Consider the following 26,823-nt stretch of genomic DNA (forward strand, 5'->3'; position numbering starts at 1 on the left):
ACTTTCAACAATTCCTTCTTGCCATAGCCTTAGTGCAAATCCCCTCTCCTAACCCTTTCCTCACCTTTGGATCATGATTTGCATCAAATCCAGCAAGTTGAACCTCCCCATGTGATTATTTCCATTTATATTCTATTCAAACAAATTTCTGCCTTCTTTTCTAGCACTTGGAGATTTACAAAGGAACTCCACTTTCTGTCTTGATTTTTGCCCCCAAACCTTTTTCCCCTCCTAGTCCTTTGAACCCTCAACCAAGAACCATGAAGATCCACTGGTCTTCAGTTCAAAATTTTCAAACTACACCAGCTGCAAGTTTGGACCAGATTTGTCAAATTTGGTGAAATTCATTCAAAACCTTCTCCAAAAATTCCAAGTAAAATCAGGCAGCCTCTGGGTGCATTGAGTGGTCATCTCACCAAGTTAAAGCTCCAGAAAAATTCATCTCATTGCAAAATCTTTCTGTCGAACACCTGCAGTGCACTGTCTATGTCAAGTTCAGAAAATTCAGAGATTCAGTCAGTGGCTTGCTGTCGTTTTCTTCAGAGAAGGACGTCGATCTCGCCAGTGCCACCGCGTCGCCTTGCTCCTCGTCCCCGCCCTCTTGTCCCTGCAGCGCACGAACGCCTGGCGCCTTGCGGGCATCGGCGACGAGCAGCAGAAGGTGCGCCGCCCCGTGACCGACGCCGACGGCGGCTTTGCGGACGCCAGCGGGAGACACGGCGCCGACGACGCCACCCAGCGCCGCCCAAACCACCGGAGCTCGCCGCGTGGCCTTCCACTCCCCCGAACGCGCTGCCGCTCTCGTCATGAACCGCAGGGCGCGGAGCGCGCTCTCTGCCACCGTTGAGCCCGTGCGGTCACCTCACCGTGGACCGACGCCATTACGCCAAGACCGACCCCGTTTAGCTGTGAAACGACTCTAGTAACCTCCACTGATGCTGCCTGGCCACTCAAACCACCTGCCAATCCACTGCTCCGCCGTAATCGCTCGCCGGAGATTCTCCGTTCACGGCCACCCCATCGATCTGCCTATAAATAGAGGCCCCGAGATTCAACTCGAGCACCCCCCCCATCCCTGCACTCCCCCTAGAGCAAGCCTAGCCACTGGTAGAGCCCCGAGGAGGTCTCCTTCCTCGACTCCGGCCGCCGCGACCCGCCACGGGATCCAGCCCGATTTGCCCCCGTGTGCGCTCCTCCGCCTCCATTCTCTTGCTAGTAGCTTCACCTTGCATCCCTCGTTCTCACCCGCGCCTCAATTCGTAGTTTGCAGCCCTCCACCGGAGTTCCCCATCCTCACCCGAGCCGCCGTCCGCCGGAGATAGTGTCGCTGTCGACGTGGTGCTCCCCGTTGGACGAGTCCACCACCCACCGACGCGGAAGAAGACGCTGAAGCTCTTGGTACCCTCCGTTTCTCCTAACTCGCCGTGGTTCGACGCCGGCGTCCACCGCAGTCTTCGGGCGCCGGCGAGCTTTTTAAACCTGACAGGTGGACCCCGCCTGTCAGCCTCTATTCTATTCTCCTCCGAACCGTTCTCTGTTGGCGCCTTCGGGCAAATACGTTTTCTCCTTTGCGCTTGCGCATTCCCAACCGAAGCCTTTTTTGTTTTCTCAGTTAAAACCCTGGAACTTTTCTGTTTCATTACAGATAAGTCCCTGGACAGAAACCTTTATAACTTTTTAATAAAAAGGAATTTTTGAGTGATTCTTTTTCTGACAATCTTCAAATTTTGTCTAGTTTTTTATGGGATTTATTTGAAAAATTATTTGGAAAAGTTTCTGTGCAAGTGTTGGTTTTCACGTTAGTACCCGTTTCGTGATTGCCGTAGGTTCCGGAAGAGGTGAAGGAGCCGCGAACTTCGCCGAACTAGACTCCGACTTCTCCGAACCAGGCAAGCATGTTTTGAACATTTGATATGATAGGTGTTTTACATGTTCACGTGAGAGTTTGTGCATGGCATATGAGTGTCGGTAAATACCTCGTTGCTTGTAAGGCAACGACCCGGTTGTTCCAAAGTCGCGATGATCTCTGATGAGAGATGGCCTAATCATGTGGTGACATGAAGGGCAGCAAGGTGGTACTGTTGTAGCATACCAGCCTTGCGTCATCCGACTTTCTCCGACGTTAACGTGGTTGGAGCCACGTTATCGTTCTTTTCCCACATGTTCCAAAGTTGCGATGATCTCTGATGAGAGATGGCCAAATCATGTGGTGACATGAAGGGCAGCAAGGTGGTACTGTTGTAGCATACCAGCCTTGCGTCATCCGACTTCCTCCGACGTTAACGTGGTTGGAGCCACGTTACCGTTCTTTCCCCTTTCCGTGCTACCACATGTCTCATTGCCAGGATGCGGTTTAGTAAGTTGGTAACCTCTTTCCGTGTACACACCAAATAGAGAGGCCGGGATGATGGTACCTTGGCCCAGGATTAAAGCCAGTCATCCGGTCAGGGGCATGGGTGTTTCCGGTTGGGACCGAGAGGGGGGGCACCCCCTTAGAGCGCGCGTATAGAAATTTGATCCCATGCTACGCGAGGTTGTAGCCTCCCCGTCTCATGGTTTTTCTTGAATGTTGCCGAGGGTGATCCCTGGCTTTGGATGGTTGAATTGGGTGTGTACTGGTTAGACGTGTTTCTTCCAAAACACCGTAGGCGGAACTAGTCCCCGTGACTACTGAAATCCGTTTGCTGTGGTTAAGTACAAACTCTGCAGAGTCAATTCTTTCCAAATCATCGTATCCATGATCAAGTAGTGTAAACATTATACCCATATCTATCCGTGTGAAAAACTTGTCCCCGGTGAACAAGCTCAAGTGGTAAATCCAGTTTTATTGTTATTCCTGTGGATGGACTAACTTTATATTTGTCGCATGCTTGTGATAATTTCTGTTCCCGAACGATTGTATTATTGAGCTGTGTTATAAGCCCTTTATGTGACGTCGCGCAGACGTCCGACTGTGGCGTGTAGTTGTTTCTTACTTTAAATATAAGCCCTTTATGTGATGTCGCACAGACGTCCGACTGTGGCATGCACTGTCTTTATTTTCTGTTGCAAGCCCTTTATGTGGTGTCGCCTCGACGCCCGACTGTGGCATTATTATTCTGCATTTTCCTCTCGAGGAGTCTTTCAGACACTCGTTTGGCACCCGCATTATTATTCCGCATTTTCCTCTCGAGGAGTCTTTCAGACACTCGTTTGGCACCCGCATTATTACTCCGCATTTTCCGCTCGAGGAGTCTTTCAGACACTCGTTTGGCACCAGCATTATTATTCCGCATTTTCCGCTCGAGGAGTCTTTCAGACACTCGTTTGGCACCAGTATTACTATTCTGCAGTTTCCGCTCGAGGCGTCATTCAGACCCTCGCTTGGCACCCAGTATTTATTATCTCTATGTCTGATCGCACTGGTTAACTTGTTCATGTGCTTCATGTTTACATTTGTTATGCCTTATGTCCGAACTATCTTGCGAGTACTTTCATAGTACTCACCTGGCTTGTTGATTTGGCCAGATGTTAACGAAGGCGATCTCTTGGATGAAGAGTTTGATAGCGCGTCCGACGCCTAGAGGAGTCCCAGTCAGTCCTGCGCGATCCCGGATTTTGGTCACTTGTATTATATACGCTTCCGCCACCCGCAATAAGTCTTCTCGAGCCTCACTCCGACGCTCGAAGAGTTGTAGTCTCCTGGAATCATATCACTCGCTTCGCGATGATATTTCCACCACCGTTATTATCGTGAGTTAGTAGTTTGCCACCCTATCCGCCGTCTTGTTTTAGCGGCGTGCATGTAATAAATTGTTGGGCAGTCTCTGCTCAACCTTGTATTATATTTAGTACTCCTGGTATTTTTCTTCTGTGACCAAGATATTGTCTACCAGTGAGAAGGAATTCTTCCTCGCTGGTCCGTAAAAGGGATTGGTCTCTTAATAATTATTTTATTGAAAAACCGGTCGTGACAAGCTTGGTATCAGAGCCAGGCTGACTGTAGGAAGCCACTAGGTGCGATCGCTAATCGGTTATTAGCGTCTTTTGTGCTTTTTCAGCATTTTGCAATTGTAGCTATTTTCTGTTGGTCATCATAAATTTATGACATGACTACTCAGAATTTTCGCCTACTTTTGTAGATGGCTGGCAGCAGCTGTGAGAATCGAGTGTTCACCAACGTGCCCGAGGGGTTTGTCAAGCTCCTCGTCTCCATCACCAAGCTCGCGATCGGGCCAGCAGCTCGCCCGGAGTTCACACTCTATCAGCACAAGCTCAGTGACGACGTGTCTATGCACCAGGCTGTGGTGCAATTCAAGGTAGGACGTTCTGCTGCTCGCCACTTCCGTTTTGTGGGAAGGGCCATGCCTACGGAGAGGCATGCCATGCAGATGGCTGCCCGTGAGGCGATAGCTCGCCTTCGGGACATCCTTCCTACGATGAAGACTCGTCGCTACCGCTACCTCCCATGCCATGTGCCTTACACCAGCCACTATGCGTTTGCCTGCCATCGGGGAGAACGAGATGAAGCCATCGAGATGGTTGTGGAGTATCTCAAGGCTCTGGAGGAGTCTTTCGACAACCTCGTAGATGATCTTGTGGCTGCCCGCATGGACTTAGTCCGGGGCGGTCCTGCCAGCAGGAAGGAGCTTCTCAACACGGCGCCGCTCCTGACATTCGTCTCGTCTTCAGCCTCCTATGCACCGGCCATTTTGGCCACTGCTCGCCGTCTGCCTACCACTGAGGAGTTCGACCGAGTCATCGCTCCTGCTCCAGTCAGAGCCGCACCACCTGCCGCACACGCTCTACCACCAGTCGCCCCCGCACCATCACCGCAGCGCAGCGTCACGCGCCAGAAGCCAGCTAGAGAGGAGGTGGAGGTTGACTCTCCTGGACCGCTGAGCCTTGCCGTCGGCAAGGGGAAGGAGATCTTCACCATCTCCGACTGAGAGCACCGAGTAGCCGCGTGTTATGTCTGCCTGTATGATGTGCTGTTTGTTCCTGTATGATAGTTTGTATTGGTGTGTTTGCTGCCTTCCGGAGTAGTACGCTAGTTTTTAATAACATGTCAGGATGTGTACGCGCATCCTGAGTGCTGTATCTTGTGTTTGCTTTTCGCATGTAAGATTTATGTTAAGCACTTCTTCTCCATAAAAAAATCATTTGTGTTTCTTTGAAAACCTTGAAGCCTTTTGATTATTGCCTTTGCGAGATTTTTCTTGTGCTACACAGTTTTTCTCATGGGTTTTGCAAATAATACCCCAGACTGGAAAAATGTCTCGCCCGTGGACTCGCTCCATGCCCAATCAGCCAAAAGTGGTTTACGGGACACAGACCAGCAACAATTTCACTCAGGGTCAGTCCAGCCAACAGGACAGCGAAGCAGCACTGTCTCAAGTATGCCGTCTCTTCGAGCAAAGCCAGCAACAGAACCAAGAGATGATGAACCATGTCATCAATATGGGAAACCACCGTGAACCCTATCAACCCCATTCCAAGTTATCTGAGTTACAGAAGACGCGCCCCTCAACTTTTGCTCACACCGACAGACTACTGGAAGCCGACGATTGGCTTCGTGAGATTGAAAGGAAACTGATTATTGCTCAGTGCTCAGATCATGAGAAGGTGCTTTATGCACCACACTACCTTACTGGAGCAGCCGCAGCATGGTGGGAAAACTTCCTACACATGCATCCCAGGGAACACAACATCACCTGGGAAGAGTTCAAGGAAGGCTTCCGTGGGGCATACATCCCCAGGAGCATCCTAAAGATCAAGAAGAGAGAGTTTGATGACCTGAAGCAGAGAGGCATGTCAGTCACAGAATATAACGGTCAGTTCACCCAGCTGTCTCGTTATGCCTACGACGAGCACATGACAGAAAGCAAGAAGATGGAAAAATTCCTGGACGGCCTGGCACCAGCACTGAGATGCCAACTGATTGTGCACACCTTTCCGGATTTTAAGACGCTGGTGGACAAGGCCATCACCTTGGAGAATGAGCGCCGTAGTCTGGAAGATATCCGTAAGCGGAAGAGGGACAAGACGACTCTTGCCCGCAGCAACCGAGGCAAGACTGAGGTCCCAAGGACAGACGCAAGGAGATCCACGACTACTGAGCCAAGGCCCGTCGGACAGTTTCATGCCAGGGACAAGGAGTTCACATACCGTCCAGGGGTCACCTGCTATGCTTGTGGTCAACAAGGGCATTATGCTAAGCAGTGCCCGAAGCCAAGAGACTCGGCACCCAAGCCGAACAATGGTGGAAACAATCCAGCCCCCAAGCGCAACAACTTCAACCCCAGCAACAACCACAGGAAGGGTCACCTGAACCATGTGACCAGGGAAGAAGCGCAGAATGCCCCAGACATCGTGCTCGGTACGTTCCCTGTCAACACAGTACCTGCCACGGTTTTGTTTGATTCTGGAGCTTCCCATTCGTTCGTTTCGAAGAGTTTTGTTTCGCAACACGGCTTTCCGATACTTCCCTTGGAAAAATCTATGATCATCAAGTCCCCCGGAAATAAACAAATCGCTCAGGGTTACTGCCAAGGAGTGGTCATTGAGTTCGAAGGACTACAATTCCCCGCGAATCTCATCGTATTGGAAAGTAAAGGACTGGATGTCATTTTAGGGATGGACTGGTTGACCACCAACAAAGGATTCATCGACTGTTTCAATCGGACAGTGATTCTCACTCACCATCACGGCAAGACAATAAGAGTTTCCGCTCAAGAAAGGCCACGATCACAGCGGCCAAAGCTGAACAAAATGGACATTGCAGAACTGAGGAAGGTTCCAGTGGTATGCGAGTTTCCTGATGTGTTCCCTGAAGAACTACCAGGCATGCCACCAGACCGAGAGATCGAATTCAGCATCGAACTAGCACCTGGCACCGCTCCCATCTATAAGAAGCCGTATAGAATGGCACCCTCAGAATTGGTGGAGTTGAAGAAGCAGATAAAGGAATTGTTGGACAAAGGATTTATTCGAGCCAGCTCCTCACCTTGGGGTTCGCCTGTGTTGTTCGCCAAAAAGAAAGATGGGACACTGAGGCTGTGCATAGACTATCGAGCCCTCAATATGGTCACCATCAAAAACAAATATCCGATGCCACGGATAAATGATTTGTTTGACCAGCTCGCTCAAGCCAAGGTATTCTCAAAAATTGATTTGAGATCGGGATATCACTAACTGAAGGTACGGACGGAAGATATCCCCAAGACAGCTTTCACTTCCAGATATGGGTTATACGAGTTCACAGTGATGCCTTTTGGACTAACGAACGCCCCCGCATATTTCGTCCACCTCATGAACAAAGTGTTCATGAAATTCATGGACAAATTTGTGGTGGTATTCATTGACGACATTCTGGTTTACTCAAGGACACCAGAAGAGCATGCTGAGCACCTCAGAATTGTTTTGGGAGAATTGAGGAAACATCAGTTGTACGCCAAATTTAGCAAGTGCGAATTTTGGCTAAGACAAGTTGGCTTCTTGGGCCATATACTGAACCAAGAAGGCGTGACCGTAGACCCAGAAAAAGTCAAGGCCATACTGGACTGGAAGCCACCCGCCAATGTTACTGATGTGCGGAGTTTTCTGGGAATGGCCGGATATTACAGAAGATTTATTGAAGGTTTCTCCACTGTGGCAAAACCTATAACACAGTTACTCAAGAAGGACAAGAAATTTGTATGGACGGAAGCATGCGAGCATAGCTTCCAAGAACTCAAGAAGAGGCTGACAACTGCACCGGTCTTAACTGTGCCAGACATACACAAGAGCTTTGAGGTGTATTGTGACGCATCCCGAAAAGGACTCGGATGCGTACTAATGCAGGATGGCAAGGTTGTCGCATATGCCTCCAGGCAGCTGCGAAAACATGAGGAAAATTACCCAACACATGACTTGGAGCTAGCAGCAGTCATACATGCACTCAAGGAGTGGAGGCACTTTCTGTTGGGAAATCGCTGTGAAATATATACGGACCATAAGAGCCTCAAATATATTTTCACATAGCCAGAGCTGAATTTACGCCAACGACGCTGGTTGGAACTGGTCAAAGACTATGACGTCGGCATTCACTACCACCCAGGGAAAGCAAATGTAGTGGCCGATGCCCTTAGTCGAAACCCCAGCCCGGACAATGACGGTCCGCAAAACTTGAGGCCTGAGTTTCAGCGAGAGTTCGCTAGGCTCAAGATGATGTTAGTCTCTGAGGGCACCATATCGAACCTGGAGATACAACCCACCCTGGTGGAACAAATCAAGAAGGCTCAACAGGGACATCCCAGCATCGAAGGCATAAAGAAGAAAATGAATCTTCGTAAGACTTCCGAGTTCATCACCGACAGTGAAGGAACATTATGGTACCGAGACAGACTTTGCGTACCTAACATTGAGGAACTCAAGCAGCAGATCTTGACGGAGAGCCACACCGCTCCATACTCGATCCATCCTGGAGGAACCAAAATGTACAAGGACATTCAGGAAAGGTTTTGGTGGCACGGTATGAAAAGAGATATAGCCACATTCATTGCTTGTTGCGATTCATGTCAGCGCATCAAGGCCGAGCATCAAAAGCCAGCAGGGCTACTCCAGCCAAACAGGATACCGGAGTGGAAATGGGATGAAATAGGAATGGATTTCATCGTCGGATTACCCCGATCACAGCGTGGGAATGATGCCATATGGGTCATCACAGACCGACTAACCAAAGTTGCTCATTTCATTCCCGTGAAGACTACCTACTCCACACAAAGACTGGCGAAGCTTTATCTCTCCCGTATAGTTTGTTTGCACGGAGTTCCAAAGACTATAATATCAGACCGAGGCACCCAATTTGTCTCCAAATTTTGGGATCACCTACAACAAGCTCTGGGCACACAACTGGCTTTCAGTACAGCATACCACCCTCAGATTGATGGACAGACGGAACGTGTGAACCAAACCCTAGAGGATATGCTAAGAGCCTGTGTGCTCACCTATGGATCCAGTTGGGAAGAGAGTTTGCCGTATGCTGAATTTGCTTACAACAACAGTTACCAAGCCAGCTTGCAAATGGCACCCTTTGAAGCATTGTACGGACGGAGGTGTCGTACCCCACTGAATTGGTCAGAAACAGGTGACAGCCGTATCTTCGGCCCAGACATGCTTAAAGAGGCCGAGGAGAAAGTTAAACGAATCCGGGACAGACTCAAGACAGCACAGAGCCGCCAAAAGAGCTACTATGATCAGAAGCACCGTGAGGTCAGCTTTGAACCCGGTGATTCCGTATACCTTCGAGTATCTCCTATGAGGGGTCTACAACGGTTCAAAATTAAGGGGAAGCTAGCCCCAAGATTTATTGGACCATTTTGTGTAAAGGCACAAAGAGGCACGGTAGCCTACCAACTAGACCTACCCAAGGAGCTGTCAGACGTCCATGACGTGTTCCACGTCTCACAATTAAGAAAATGTGTGAGCAACCCAGAAAAGCATGTACCTCATGAGGACATTGATATGCAACCAGATCTCACCTACAGAGAAAGACCAGTAAAGATTTTAGAAGAGTCTGAACGGAGGACCCGTCAGAAAACGACAAAGTTTTTCAGGGTTCAGTGGAGCAACCACACTGAGGATGAAGCTACATGGGAAAGGGAAGATTTCCTTCGGGCAGAACATCCATATCTATTTGAGGATCAGCAGAAATCTCGAGGACGAGATTTTTCCTAAGGGGGTAGGTGTTGTGACACCCAAGTTTTTATTTGGATTTTTTCAAATGATTTTATTTGACTTGAGGGGAGTAATTTAAATTTTTCTTCAAGAGAACTCTCACTCTCAAATATTTTTCTTTATGACAAAAGTTTTATTTGGATTCAACCAAGATCTGTCTTTGGTCTTGGAGGTTCTTGCTTTTCACTTGGACTGAAGACAAAATATTTTCACTTGGGAAATGACTTTTGGAAATCTCCTTGAAATTTGCACTATGGCTTTTGGAAAATCCTTTGCCACTTTCAACAATTCCTTCTTGCCATAGCCTTAGTGCAAATCCCCTCTCCTAACCCTTTCCTCACCTTTGGATCATGATTTGCATCAAATCCAGCAAGTTGAACCTCCCCATGTGATTATTTCCATTTATATTCTATTCAAACAAATTTCTGCCTTCTTTTCTAGCACTTGGAGATTTACAAAGGAACTCCACTTTCTGTCTTGATTTTTGCCCCCAAACCTTTTTCCCCTCCTAGTCCTTTGAACCCTCAACCAAGAACCATGAAGATCCACTGGTCTTCAGTTCAAAATTTTCAAACTACACCAGCTGCAAGTTTGGACCAGATTTGTCAAATTTGGTGAAATTCATTCAAAACCTTCTCCAAAAATTCCAAGAAAAATCAGGCAGCCTCTGGGTGCATTGAGTGGTCATCTCACCAAGTTACAGCTCCAGAAAAATTCATCTCATTGCAAAATCTTTCTGTCGAACACCTGCAGTGCACTGTCTATGTCAAGTTCAGAAAATTCAGAGATTCAGTCAGTGGCTTGCTGTCGTTTTCTTCAGAGAAGGACGTCGATCTCGCCAGTGCCACCGCGTCGCCTTGCTCCTCGTCCCCGCCCTCTTGTCCCTGCAGCGCACGAACGCCTGGCGCCTTGCGGGCGTCGGCGACGAGCAGCAGAAGGTGCGCCGCCCCGTGACCGACGCCGGCGGCGGCTTTGCGGACGCCAGCGGGAGACACGGCGCCGACGACGCCACCCAGCGCCGCCCAAACCACCGGAGCTCGCCGCGTGGCCTTCCACTCCCCCGAACGCGCTGCCGCTCTCGTCGTGAACCGCAAGGCGCGGAGCGCGCTCTCTGCCGCCGTTGAGCCCGTGCGGTCACCTCACCGTGGACCGACGCCATTACGCCAAGACCGACCCCGTTTAGCTGTGAAACGACTCCAGTAACCTCCACTGATGCTGCCTGGCCACTCAAACCACCTGCCAGTCCACTGCTCCGCCGTAATCGCTCGCCGGAGATTCTCCGTTCACGGCCACCCCGTCGATCTGCCTATAAATAGAGGCCCCGAGCTTCAACTCGAGCACCCCCATCCCTGCACTCCCCCTAGAGCAAGCCTAGCCACTGGTAGAGCCCCGAGGAGGTCTCCTTCCTCGACTCCGGCCGCCGCGACCCGCCACGGGATCCAGCCCGATTCGCCCCCGTGTGCGCTCCTCCGCCTCCATTCTCTTGCCAGTAGCTTCACCTTGCATCCCTCGTTCTGACCCGCGCCTCAATTCGTAGTTTGCAGCCCTCCACCGGAGTTCCCCATCCTCACCCGAGCCGCCGTCCACCGGAGATAGTGTCGCCGTCGACATGGTGCTCCCCGTTGGACGAGTCCACCACCCACCGACGCGGAAGAAGACGCTGAAGCTCTTGGTACCCTCCGTTTCTCCTAACTCGCCGTGGTTCGACGCCGGCGTCCACCGCAGTCTTCGGGCGCCGGCGAGCTTTTTAAACCTGACAGGTGGACCCCGCCTGTCAGCCTCTATTCTATTCTCCTCCGGACCGTTTTCTGTTGGCGCCTTCGGGCAAATACGTTTTCTCCTTTGCGCTTGCGCATTCCCAACCGAAGCGTTTTCTATTTTCTCAGTTAAAACCCTGGAACTTTTCTGTTTCATTACAGATAAGTCCCTGGACAGAAACCTTTATAACTTTTTAATAAAAAGGAATTTTTGAGTGATTCTTTTTCTGAAAATCTTCAAATTTTGTCTAGTTTTTTATGGGATTTATTTGAAAAATTATTTGGAAACGTTTCTGTGCAAGTGTTGGTTTTCACGTTAGTACCCGTTTCGTGATTGCCGTAGGTTCCGGAAGAGGTGAAGGAGCCGCGAACTTCGCCGAACTAGACTCCGACTTCTCCGAACCACGCAAGCATGTTTTGAACATTTGATATGACAGGTGTTTTACATGTTCACGTGAGAGTTTGTGCGTGGCATATGAGTGTCGGTAAATACCTCGTTGCTTGTAAGGCAACGACCCGGTTGTTCCAAAGTCGCGATGATCTCTGATGAGAGATGGCCTAATCATGTGGTGACATGAAGGGCAGCAAGGTGGTACTGTTGTAGCATACCAGCCTTGCGTCATCCGACTTTCTCCGACGTTAACGTGGTTGGAGCCACGTTATCGTTCTTTTCCCGCATGTTCCAAAGTTGCGATGATCTCTGATGAGAGATGGCCAAATCATGTGGTGACATGAAGGGCAGCAAGGTGGTACTGTTGTAGCATACCAGCCTTGCGTCATCCGACTTCCTCCGACGTTAACGTGGTTGGAGCCACGTTACCGTTCTTTCCCCTTTCCGTGCTACCACATGTCTCATTGCCAGGATGCGGTTTAGTAAGTTGGTAACCTCTTTCCGTGTACACACAAAACAGAGAGGCCGGGATGATGGTACCTTGGCCCAGGATTAAAGCCAGTCATCCGGTCAGGGGGCATGGGTGTTTCCGGTTGGGACCGAGAGGGGGGGCACCCCCTTAGAGCGCGTGTATAGAAATTTGATCCCATGCTACGCGAGGTTGTAGCCTCCCCATCTCAAGGTTTTTCTTGAATGTTGCCGAGGGTGATCCCTGGCTTCGGATGGTTGAATTGGGTGTGTACTGGTTAGACGTGTTTCTTCCAAAACACCGTAGATGGAACTAGTCCCCGTAACTACTGAAATCCGTTGGCCGTGGTTAAGTACAAACTCTGCAAAGTCAATTCTTTCCAAATCATCGTATCCATGATCAAGTAGTGTAAACATTATACCCATATCTATGCGTGTGAAAAACTTGTCCCCGGTGAACAAGCTCAAGTGGTAAATCCAGTTTTATTGTTATTCCTGTGGATGGACTAACTTTATATTTGTCGCATGCTTGTGATAATTTATGTTCCCGAACGATTGTATTATTGAGCTGTGTTATAAGCCCTTTATGTGACGTCGCGCAGACGTCCGACTGTGGCGTGTACTTATTTCTTACTTTAAATATAAGCCCTTTATGTGATGTCGCACAGACGTCCGACTGTGGCATGCACTGTCTTTATTTTCTGTTGCAAGCCCTTTATGTGGTGTCGCCTCGACGCCCGACTGTGGCATTATTATTCTGCATTTTCCTCTCGAGGAGTCTTTCAGACACTCGTTTGGCACCCGCATTATTATTCCGCATTTTCCTCTCGAGGAGTCTTTCAGACACTCGTTTGGCACCCGCATTATTACTCTGCATTTTCCGCTCGAGGAGTCTTTCAGACACTCGTTTGGCACCAGCATTATTATTCCGCATTTTCCGCTCGAGGAGTCTTTTAGACACTCGTTTGGCACCAGTATTACTATTCTGCAGTTTCCGCTCGAGGTGTCATTCAGACCCTCGCTTGGCACCCAGTATTTATTATCTCTATGTCTGATCGCACTGGTTAACTTGTTCATGTGCTTCATGTTTACGTTTGTTATGCCTTATGTCCGAACTGTCTTGCGAGTACTTTCATAGTACTCACCTGGCTTGTTGATTTGGCCAGATGTTGACAAAGGCGATCTCTTGGATGAAGAGTTTGATAGCGCGTCCGACGCCTAGAGGAGTCCCAGTCAGTCCTGCGCGATCCCGGATTTTGGTCACTTGTATTGTATACGCTTCCGCCACCCGGAATAAGTCTTCTCGAGCCTCACTCCGACGCTCGAAGAGTTGTAGTCTCCTGGAATCATATCACTCGCTTCGCGATGATATTTCCACCACCGTTATTATCATGAGTTAGTAGTTTGCCACCCTATCCGCCGTCTTGTTTTAGCGGCGTGCATGTAATAAATTGTTGGGCAGTCTCTTCTCAACCTTGTATTATATTTAGTACTCCTGGTATTTTTCTTCTGTGACCAAGATATTGTCTACCAGTGAGAAGGAATTCTTCCTCGCTGGTCCGTAAAAGGGATTGGTCTCTCAATAATTATTTTATTGAAAAACCGGTCATGACAATTCGTGGACAAACTTTGACCCAAAATATGATGGGGACTAGTAAACCAGGACGGAGGTAGTAGTTTTTTTTATGAAAGAAGGGTTTCCCCCTTCCGATTTTCATTACTGAAAACCAACATCTAAACCATAGTATTTGCCCTAGAACTACCAGGTTCAACATCTCGCAACATAAACCCATAAAACCATATACCAAGGAGGTAGTAGTTATGAATTCCATTTTAGCTCTATACCAATCGTTCTAAAAACTACTTAAGTACTTATAACGCGCCATTGAAAATCAGAACTCTTACCCCGCTAAAAAAATGATATTTTAAACGTGGCTACTCGATCTATGGCGACTGGCGAGCCACCGCCTCCATGTCGTTCACCTGTGGTCCCGACCATCAACTCCTATGGATCAAATTATCACGCGAGCTGACTATTCCTACAAAGGTGCGCTCCACCACGTACCCGGTACCCACGCATGCAGCAATCGTGCACCTAGGGTTTTAGGGTTTATTTGTTAACGGTGCCTTTACGTAACTCTCATGTGTGCGAGACAGCGAGAGACCGACTGCGTGCGTGCGCCTCTTCTCTTCGTATATGTACTCCACCGTTTGTCTGGTGTCCAAAAAATTATACAGTGGTAATAACTACTAGCAATGTGCCAATGCGTTGCCACATGATGAAAGTAGATTAATACATATTCACCGATTTGATAGAAAAAAGAGTCTAGTTTTGAAATACGTGTATCACTAAAAATATGTTATGTTTCACTCAAAATATATTCCTTTGGCGGTTTTATTGAGATAAGGGAGCAATGTTGTTGGTTTCAAGATTAGAGAAGTGGTATATCTCTAATTTCTATTCTTACTAGCAAGATGCCCATGCGTTGCACGGAACATCAAGATCTTGTGGGAGAAAAGGATGAATGAGGGAAGGCCTTATCTGCAAATGTGGAGAGGAGTGCGGGTAAATTGCCATAGTTTCCTTCCTATCCATTAGATATAGATCGGACGGCCTATATTGCAGGATGGCAGGCACACCATCATCACCGACTATGCTTTTTATAAGAGTAGAGATAAAAAATAGAGTTGGTGATGATGGTGCGTCTGCCATCCTGCAATATAGGCCGTCCGATTTATATCTGACGGATAGGAAGGAAACTATGGCAATTTTGCAAAAAGATACCCACACCCCTCTCCACATTCGCAAATAAGGCCTTCCATCATCCATCCTTTTCTCCCACAAGATAAACTACTCATACAAATGCATCTTGATGTTCCATGCAACGCATGGGCATCTTGCTAGTTGTTGCAAAAAGCCCATGTGTGTGTGTTGTGTGTGTGTGTGTTGTGTCTGTGAGAGAGAGGGAGAGAGGAGGAGGATAGAGTGCATGTGTGACAAAGACACAAAGAGTGTGTGTGCAAGAGGTATCAGCTTAAAATGAGGCGATAGTGTGTGTGTGCACGATCGAGAGGGCGTGTCTCAAGAAGGGACGAAAAATCGACATAGATATAAGAAGCGCGAGAGAGACATGTACGCGATAGCGGAAGCACGAGTGTGCGGGTGTATAAACCTATCTGGAGGCTAGTCGATCAATGATTGTGAGAGAAATACGAGTCGGGGGTGCGAAAGCGAGAGTTTTGTGTGTGTGAGAGAGACGGTAGTCGGGAAGGGGAATGGAAGCAGGAGTTGTGTGTGTGTGTGAGAGAGAGAGAGAGTGCGGGGGGGGAGTTTGTCTGGTCGGTAAACAAATGGATAATGTCAGTTTTATAACTGGGATGGAGACGGAAAGGAGACCACAACAAATGTTGTGTCTGCAGGAGAGAGTAATTTTAGTGGTATCAGTCATATCTAGAGACATATAGGGTGTGTGAGAGAACCCCATAGAGAGAAAGACAAAGTGAAAGACGAGTGAGATTGTGTGTGTGGCGGTGAAAAAGAAAGCTTAGGTACCTAGTGATACCAGAGAACAGTAGAGATGTGAGAGATAATGAAAATCGTGTAATGTATAATGATAGGGAGAGTGTGACACTTCTCAAGGGAGACGTCGAGAGACCATGTTTGCGAAGATAGGAGAAACATGAAGTGAGCGTGCGAGTGAGCTGGAGAAAAGAGAATGATAGCTACATGAAGGAGCATGCGAGAGAGATGGGCATGAAAGGAGTAAACATAAAAGGGATTTAAATATTTGAATTCGAGATGATGATACATGTAATTCATACTCAAACCAAAATTGATCTATCAAACATGCATACTCATATGAATTCACGCGCATCTATGTTATTTAATATGTAGATATTACTGATCCATACATTTTAGTAGAACATAATTTGGTTTAAAAAAATTGAATTCAACCTTATGATTTTGAGATCATTGTATTTGTAAATCATATTATACATATAAAGCATCAGAATTCTTTGTTGTGCTTTTGAAAGTATATATAAAAAATGATCTATATAGAATTTTATGCCAATCGAAAATGGATCCTGCCTGAACAAAAATAGAATACAAAGTGGAATCGAATTGAGTTGGCACGGTAAACGTGCACTCTTGCTCTGCAAAAATTTGAACGAAGCAGGGAAAGTCGCAGTAACCGTCCGAAACCAAAATCTGCGAGATGGAAATTACTGCTTATCCCTGCCACGCAAAGCCTATCGGCTCGATTTCTATTGGTTTCGATAGGGGTAGGTTTGTAACTTCACTCAAACGTGACATAACCGCCTCTCACCCGGATTCATACACGGTGGGCGCCAAAACATAGTGTCTCCTTTGCCGAAATCGACTCCCTCCCCAATTCATACACGGTGGGTGCGAAAAACAAACTCTCATCGGCAAATATTCAGTGTATGCGAGATTGCCGTCCTATCCCCAACCGACTAATATTGCTGTGATGTAGGAAATTTTAAACGGGGGCTAAGTTTGTAAATTTCCTCAGATTCGAGACAAGCGCGCCCTGAAGACATGGTTCCCCCCTTCCTCTCTCCCTCCATTTCCCAATTCGTACTCCGTGGGCGCCAAAACACCCTCTCCACCCCAGCCTCCTCCGTCCGCCACCCCATCCACCGCCGTCCTCCTCCACCATGCCGGAGCTGATACCCCGACGCCATCGTCCATTACAAGAGATTGACCTCTCTCATCCACGGCTTCGGACCGGGATCCTTGCATCCTGTCCTCTCGCTTCATCCCCGCCGTCGTCCACCTTGCCGGCGTCGCTCCTATGACCGTCTCGTCCACCGCGCCCCGCCGCCACCGTCTACCCTCCTAGATCTGCTTCTACGCCGCCGATAGCCATCGCTACCGCAGCACCGTAAAATTCTCAGCAGATGCATACACGGCGCCGCACTAGAGGCGGTACTCTTTAGTATCTGCTCAACTTATTTATCGCAGCAAGAAAATAGATCACCACTGCTTTACTCTGATTTCTTGTCCATCACTTACTTGTTAGTTGAAAGCAAACATTGGTTGCGAAGTTGCCTTTGTCCGGTTTGCACCTTCAGATCCGCCATGGCACGCTCAACTCTATACTCACAATGCTTATGGTTTTCCCCTTTTATATTCCACACTAGTTAAATGATAGTAGACTAAATTTTAAGATTGGGTCAGTCGATTTTTGAGAGCTCGCCGGAGTTCGACGGTGCAAAGGAAGGGGCTCGGGTGGGGACGGTGGTTGTGGGGGGCGGTGGTGGGGCCTCGCCGAACAAAGAAAACTCGACGCGGGTGCGGGCGGGGGTGGGGGTGGGGTGGCGGAGGAACACAAGCGGTGGGGGGTTCAGGGGAGGGCGGGGGGGTTGGGGCCGGTGGTTCGGCCAGCAGCCTGTTCTGTATGGGAAGAATCAGAGACGAGGAAGAAGAAGGGTTAGGAGACGTATGAACTTCATCCAACCGCCTGAAATGGTCGAGTGACCCAAATGAAAAAGTCACGCGACTTGCATGCAGACATGCCTTTATATTCAGTACCATCATCATACCTGCTTAGCTCTGCTCCTGAATCCATCAAGCTAAACAATGTGCCACTCATAATTCCAAACTTGTTGCTCAAATACGAATCTGATATGATGCTGATATTACTAAAATAGATAATGTTTAATTGGTCAGCTAATGTTCCTACTTTACTTTCAAAAAGCACGTGCACCACATATAGAGAGACAGCAGGGAGTTGCATTCTTAATGCGCTCTGGTTCATCATGTGTGGGCACAGCGCAACGAACATTTTTTTATCCAAAATCTGCTTGCTCTTCTTTAGCATGTTCCTCTTCTGTTCTTCTTTAATAAGTACTCTCTCCGTTCCTAAATACAAGTCTTTGTATAGATTCCACCATGGACTACATATGGAGCAAAATGAGTGAATCTACACTCTAAAATGTATATGTATACATCTGTATGTGATCCATAGTGGAAATCTCTACAAAGACTTATATTTTGGAACGGAGGGAGTATGATAGTAGTACAGTATGTTCCTTGTAGTGAAGATGAGCAGGGACATTTGCAGTGTAGAGGTCCATATGGTCGGTTGTGATGGACACTTTGAACTCTTCGGGCCTCTTTGATTCGTAGGATTTTGTAAACATAGGAATAGGATTTGTAGTGGCCTGCCCACTTGAATCCTATAAGATTAGCAAGGAACTGCGGGGAGTTGTGTCGCCTTTGAGAGTTACACTGATATTAACAGTACTGCACCTTCAGTTGAAGAGAGCTGGTATCCGAAGCCTTTCTACCCGTACCGGCAATACTAGCACATATATTCCAGCAAGTTCCATTTTGCTGATTTTACTCTTGATGCTTACGGTTTTCCCGTTATATCTACACTATGATCTGTGTTGCTGCTTTGTGTCGCACTAGCAGCAGTCCACTCTTGAAGCTAAACAACACACCAATCATAAGTCCAAAGCTTACTTCTTCAAATACGAGTTGTGATATGATACTGATATTAGTTAACAGACACACATTTAATTGGTCAGGTAATGCTCCCACTTGATTTTCCAAATGCATGTGGCCACATATAGAGAGATAGCATGGAATTGCAATTCTTTGGGCGCTGTGATTAATCATGAGTGGGCAACCAACATTGTATGCAATGAAGCGGAACCTCAAGAATATGCTTCCTCTTCTATTTTTTAACATGTTCCTCTTTTGTTATTCTGTATTTAGTACGTACAGTATGTTCCTTGTCATGAAGGGGAGCAGGAACATCTGCAGTCAACAGCTGATAGAGCTGGCCTGTACGTGATCGATAGACTTTCAATTAGTAGCGGCAATACAACACCGTATTTTCCAGCCAGTTCCACTTTCCCGATTTATATATCGTAGTTATGGTGTACCCTTTTATGTACACTACGATCTGCCTAGTTGCTGTGTGCTCTTGTTATCATGGTTTGGCAATAAACTCTCTATACAGTATATTATGAACCTATCATCTGCCAACTATCCTTACTTCTGGAGCCTATTTTTTGTGTACTTGTGCCAGATTATATTAATGCACACACCATATTACAGCACACATGAGCTCTCTCATCAGAATCCAGTGATAGCACACAAGGGTTTATAGGGGCGCCCCTATATTAGAATATCCTCTGCATTACAAAGATAATCTCACTACTATTTATGTTTTCATGGTTCTCAGATATTATACATAATTACAGTGAATATCAGAATCCGCGCATCAGAAGAATATTGTGGAACACTGCAACGACTTACAAAATTGGCACCAAGGCATTGAGTGCCATTCTGGATGCAATGAGACTCATACGCTCCCCACCTGTAGATTCTTGTTCAAAATATGATCCTAATGACTATTCTAACCTAGAGGAGTCAAAGGCAGATGGCCTGTCCTGTTCACCCGTCAAGGTGCATGTTCTAATTTGGCAAGGTTTTATTGATTGCACGTATCTTGCATATGTTGTCTTGCATTTATTCTACTTTGTTGCACCGCCATCTGCTTAGTTTACTCATCATATATGTCAAGATGCCATGCCCATCCATTATCAATACATATTACATTTGTCATCATACCATGTTTTTCCACTCAAATGCTGTTCTTGTGCATCAGACATCAAAAAGGAAGAGGGTGATTGCCGAACCTGAAGGAGCACCAGCAAAGTCCTTGAAAAACGTGCTGGTGCCGGAGAAATCAGACAGCACCCCACTTATATTGGGTGTACAACCAGTGACACAAAACGTAGGGCCGACTCCAGCAGACTGTGCCCATACTTCACTGGCCACACCACTAGCCCCACCACACAGGAACTACACTCCAGCAAAAGGTATGCCGATTTCAGTTGCCATAGCACCAGTCGTACCACAGAAAAATCCTACTCCAGCAAAAAGTACAGCAAGTCCACCGGCTGAAGACCTATCCCAACTGCAGAGACGGCCAATTCTTGCAGATTGGAACCCCATTCTAGTTATTCCCAGTTTAAAAGACAATGCTTTCAATGTTGTTAGGGACTACGTGCATATATTCCCATCATGGGAAGATTATAGTGAAGACAAACACCATTTTCACATCTTCCTGTCCCACTTACGTGTAAGTGCTATTATTCATGGTGATTATTTTCCCGTTTTTTGCTGATTGAACACATCAATAATCTACATTACATTGTTGTAAGTAGGCGAGGGTCAATCTGGATAGTCATGACGAGCAAAGCTTGCTTGCGCTTTTCAAGGAAGCATTGCAGCAGTATCGGTGTTACCTGAGGAAATCGCACTTTGATGGCAAGTCTATAAACGAACTTCTGGTGAAGTCTCCTGTGCTAAATTTAGAAGACATTGAATGGAAAAACCTTGTTACGCACGGGTCTCGTTCCCAGGATGAGGTACTGTCTATGATATCACATGACAATTTGAACTTCTACTTTTCCGCATGTGCCTTACGGGTCTTTTTTGCAGGAAATCAGCTCGAAGAAGAATTCCGGTTTGAAAAGAACGACTGGATATCGCAAATATGCTGCCCGCTGCTTTGCTCTTGTTAGTATCTGTTGTCCTGTATCACTGTACTTGCATTCATGCATGGTTCATTATGTGACAGCAGTATGCATGATAGCTTGCTTATCAATTGTTCGCTCCAAATTATCTGATCTATATGAATGGTTACATTAGTGTAGAATATATCCAATGCTAATGAAATATTTTAGCTCTGCATTGTTCTTGTAAGTACCTGTTGTCCTTTATCACTGTACTTATATTGACAGGTAGTTGTTCATGTACCATCACTCTGCAGCTTATTTTCCTTTGCCCTCCATTTTCTACACATCAGATCTATATTTACTCTTACCATAAGGTTGGATAACACCGATGGTCCTGAAGAAGTTTAGCTCTGCATTGCTCTTGGTTGTACCTTTTGCCTGTATTGCTATACTTACATTTATAGCTACTTGGTTATGTAGCATCACTCTTCATCTTATCTTAAATATTCTCCATTTTTTCTTATATTATCACATCTATATTTACTCTTAACAAAATGTAGAATAAAGGCAATGCTTATGAATAAGATTATGTGGTAAAATTCTTGAATTGCCCCCCCCCCCATCAGCATGGACAAGGGCTTTATAGAGCTTGTCTTCACCAATAATGTAAGTTTGTCCTTCTCACGCCTTCAAACTTTGTTGTGTATATTTGGTTAGGCATGACTGCAACAGCTATTTATTTTTGGTGTTTGCATCAAATTGCATGTTTAAAGTTTATTATGTAGTTCATAAACAAAAGTTTGTCCTTCTCAATTTAAGTTTTCAGTTATACAACCAAGTTCCTTCTTCATACCATGTAAATTAAAACATACAGAGCTAGCGATATTCTTTTGCACTGCATGTATGCTTCTGTTCTTGATGTGTAATCCAGTGGTGTGGTGAACCTACCCACTACAGCACAATGTCATATTCTGCAATGTCTTAACTATGAAAATGTCATATCATTCTACTATTATTTAAACCGTCTCTTTATTTGCCAATCTGAAATGGGATAAATTGACAAGACACTAACCATTGATACTTATGAGTTCTTGATCTATAATCCAGTGGTGTCGTGAAGCTGCCAACTCCTTCACAGTGTCATTTCCTGCCATGTCTTAACCTGAACAATACCATATTGTGTTAATGCTATTTTAAACTGCGTCACTTTATTCGTCAGTAAGAAATGTGATGAATTGTCAGCATTGATACTTATATGTGCAAAACCTGTCATCTATCTGCTTGTTTATCTTTCAGAGTGAGGAGGATATAAGTGTCAAACAAGCGCAGTCTCATCAGCTTGCTCAGCTGCTTGCGCTGCAGCTCCCGAGCAGGGCTAACCTTTCTTGAACTGTATTGAAGTGATGTCGGTTTTGTATATTATTTTGTCAGCATGTTTATTTGCACTGGTGGCGATCTTTGATGCCCAGTGTATGTAATCTACTGTCTGCTTGTGCTTTATTATCATAGTGGCGAACTTTGATGCCCAGTGGATGTAATATGCCGTAATTTCTTTATTGTATAGTCTAGGTTTTTTTCTTATTCACGATGATGCAGTTATTTTACAGTATATATAGCCTGTCTTCGCAGTAAATCGGTCAAACCGTAAAATTACGGTACATAATCGGGCCGTCATGCAAATCACTACATAATCGGTCCTTAACAGGCCTAAATGTAAACTGGCCCACTAGTAGATTCGGGTCTCTAATAGGCCGAGTAAACCGCCGACCCTATTAACCGCTGAAAAGTAGGTTGGGTCTAAAATGTGTCGAACAGCTCACGGGCTGGCAGCAGGCCGAAATAGACCCCGGCCCATGATTGTGCCAATCACATCACGGGCCGTTAACAGGCCAAAATTGTCTCGGTCCTTGTTTGGCCCAATCAGATTATCGGCTGTGAGCAGGCCGGATGCAAACCGGGCCGTAGTTAGGCCCAACTATATGACAGGCTTTTAACAGGCCGAAATAAATATAGGGCCGAAATGTTAAACAGGCCTTGAACAGGCCGAAACTAATATGAGGCCGAATTACTAAATGGGCCTTTAGCAAGTGGGCCCAAAAGCATAGCGTCTAGTTGACGGGCCGAATCTGATATGGGCCATAATTTAGCCCAAAGCCTCTTAAAGGGCCGGATCTGATCTGGGCCGTAATTTGGCCCAGAACGTGGTAGGCTTTTAACGGGCCGGATCTCATATGGGCCTTTATTGGGCCCGGAACGTGACAGGCTGTTAATGGACCGGATCAAATATGGGCCAGCATTTGGCCCAAAACATGGCAGCCTGTTAACGGGCCGGCCCACTAGTGTCCTCAAAATCTTGTGGGCCTTTAGCTGGGCCGACCCATTATGGTCGGCGATATCTCGTGGGCCTTTAGCTGGGCCGGCCCATTATGGTCGGCGAAATCTCGTGGGCCTTTAGCTGGGCCGGCCCATTATGGTCGGCGAAATCTCGTGGGCCTTTAGCTGGGCCGGCCCATTATGGTCCGCAAAATCTTGTGGGCCTTTAGTTGGGCCGACCCATTTAATCTTTATGGGCCACTTTTGGGCCGGTCCACGTGTCAACATATCATAGGCGCATCTCGCCCATTGGATGAGTGACACATGTGCCAACGCGGAGCTGACACATGTGCCAACGCGGAGCTGACACGTGGTTCCATCGGCCAATGAGAATTTTACACGTGGAAAATTGTCATTGGTCGTGGCTGTTAGCGGGTTATCGGATCCAAAACCGGACCCGATAGCTTAATGGCGACCCGTTACGGTGGATGCCACGTGTCGGTCACCCTTGACGAAAGCACTTCCATGACGCGACATTTATCGTCATGGAAGTGAACACTTATGTGATGATAATTTTGGTAATGTCATGGAACACTTCTACGACAGCACAGGTATGACTATCTTGACTCTGTCATAAAATCGTCATGGATGTACATGCATGACAGAAAACGTACCTACTGTGACAAACACGTATCATCACGGAAGTGTATTCTTTTTGTAGTGCAATCTCCATGCGTGAAGCTAGTTGCCTTTGAATCTATGGACAGTGGGAGGAAGTTTCTGGCATGTGCAGAGACACTGTCACGGTCCCAACCCATTCATACCACACCTTCAACCAAATGCATCCTAAGACAGTGTCGCAGTTTGTACCTAGTATCTAAAAATGTTGCCTCATCAGCGGTGCCATTAGAAAATTATTTGGCACCGCTTCAGCAGTTTATGCAGCCAACTTTGGTCCACACATCCGAGCAGCCAAGCAGTAAAATACTAAATCTTTATGGAACGAAGTAACTGGGCATCGGAGCAACTAGGTGCTCCGGAGTCCGGGTCCCTGATTTTTTTCCGCTGCATTGGCTCGCCAGTGTAGGGCACCGGTGCGAGATGTAGCAACAGTTGTCTTTACACCGGTTTTGGCATACATAGTGGACGGCCTTAGTGCTATTAGTTCTATGTTACTAAATTTGTGCATGTACACACCTGTTAGTATCAATTTGCTGTCATCCAAACACTGTCGCTATGCTGTTGCAGTTATATTTACCTTCCTCATAAAATTTTCAATTTGTTATTTATAGTACATGAGTAAGAACTTGTTGCATTGTTATAGTTAATTATAGCTTTTGATGTTTCATAACTTGGTTGTTGTCTCAGTAGCAATTAATTCATTTGCACATTGATCTTTTTGAGAAGATATGTCATAATTAACCTATTTCTTTAGTTTTTCGAAATAAGTATTGGTGATTTTCTATGTTGCTATAAACCCATTTCCCCTACAATTTTTATTGACCTAGTTTTAAATAATATAGGATGAACGGAAGTGTTCTTACTTGGAGTGGGTTGATCAAGAGTGGCCACAGTCTTTGAAGATGTGCCTAGCAAAGCTCTGGAGCATGCATGAGGAAGAGAACAGAGGTAGGATTAGAGAAAGTGTTGTTAACGCTAAAGAGTATTTGAAGATGCAGGATAAAAAGAGGAAGGTGGAGAATGAGCTCAGATTTTTTTAAATCAGACTTTGCTAAGATGGTGTTGGCGAAGGAGGAGGCACTTTCCCAGTTGGCCAGTGCAAAACAGGTTCTTACTGAACTGAAAGCAGAGGTGGATAAGACGTGCCTGGATGATCTCGATTAGGGAAATCTATATATTGTTCTTATGAAGTTGAACTAGCTATATGATGTATTGTGCTATTTTCAGGTAGCTATCTGAAAGCATAAGTGCTCTTTGGGTGATTTTGGTAATTAATGTCAACATATCTCTTGTTGGACTAATACTTTTATCCAGTATATTTCAGAGAGTTCAACAAAGCGTGGCATGGACAAGAGGATGTGGAACCCCTTCAAGATGCTAAGGACAAAGATTGCAAGAGCTCAAGACTCTACATTTTCATTTTAGTGATCCAAGATCACATTGAGTCCATAGGAAAACCAATACTATTAAAAGGGGATGAGGTGTTGCTTAATGGCTTGCTTGCTCAAAGTGCTTAGTGATATGCTCCAAAGCCCTTAACCACTTTCTCATTTCCAAATATGTCCTAAACCTAAAGTCAAATTCGGCCCCACCGATTTGATCTATCCGGCGCCACCGAGCTCACTTGACATAGCCACTGCCAGAAACCCTAATCAGTTCGGTCTCACCGATGGGATCTCGGTCTCACCGAGATGGGCTTGCAAACTCACTGTTGCCTATTGCAACTATTTCGGTCCCACCGAGATATGCAGTCGGTCCCATCGAGTTTGCTTGACCAACTCTCTATTTGCTCATTACCAAAATCAGTCTCACTGAGTTTGTGTAATCAGTCAAACCGAGTTGCGGTTTTACCCTAACCCTAGCACATCGGTCCCATCGAGTTGATCATGTCGGTCCCACCGAAAAGCCAAATGTTCACATTTTGAACTGAATCGGTCTAACCGAGTTTCCCTATTCGGTCCCATCGAGTTTGGTAAATTGTGTGTTACAGTTAGATTTTGTGTGGAGGCTATATATACCCCCTCCACCCATCCTCCATTCATGGAGAGAGCCATCAGAACGTGCCTACACTTCCAGCATTCATTTTCTGAGCGAGAACCACCTACTCATGTGTTGAGACCAAGACATTCCAATCCAACCACAAGAATCTTGATCTCTAGCCTTCCCCAAGTTGCTTTCCACTCAAATCATCTTTCCACCATATCCAAATCTGTGAGAGAGAGTTGAGTGTTGGGGAGACTATCATTTGAAGCACAAGAGCAAGGAGTTCATCATCAACACACCATTTATTACCTTTTGGAGACTAGCGTCTCCTAGATTGGTTAGGTGTCACTTGGGAGCCTCCATCAAGATTGTGGAGTTGAACCAAGGAGTTTGTACGAGCAAGGAGATTGCCTACTTCGTGAAGATCTACCCTAGTGAGGCATGTCCTTCGTAGGTGATGGCCATGGCGGGATAGACAAGGTTGCTTCTTCGTGGATCCATCATGGTTGGAGCCCTCCGTGGACTCGCGCAACTGTTACCCTTTGTGGGTTGAAGTCTCCACCAACGTGGATGTACGATAGCACCACCTATCGGAACCACGCCAAAAATCTCCGTGTCTCCAATTGCGTTTGCACACTCCAATCCCATCCCTTTACTTTCTTGCAAGTTGCAAGCTTTACTTTCCGCTGCTCAAATACTCTTTCCATGCTTGCTTGAAATGTATTGTAAATGCTTAAACTTGTGTTAAAACTCTACCTTAACTTAAAGAAATTAAAAACTGCTACTTTTCTTTGTTGAGGGTCTAATCACCCCCCCCCTCTAGACACCTCTTCTCGATCCTTTCAATTAGTATCAGAGCATTGGTCTCCATTGCTTTGGTTTAATCACCATTGGAGGAAGAAGGATGAGTCTACGTTGGGGAGTCTTAGACGTAGAGTGCCTATACTTGATGGAGAGTACTTTCATGAATGAAAAAATGAGATGCCTGAGATTTCAATGAATATCACTTGAACAAGTACATTACTAGCCCTT

The sequence above is a fragment of the Aegilops tauschii genome, chromosome 3 (assembly GCF_002575655.3).
Source record: "Aegilops tauschii subsp. strangulata cultivar AL8/78 chromosome 3, Aet v6.0, whole genome shotgun sequence".
Taxonomy (NCBI): Eukaryota; Viridiplantae; Streptophyta; class Magnoliopsida; order Poales; family Poaceae; genus Aegilops; species Aegilops tauschii.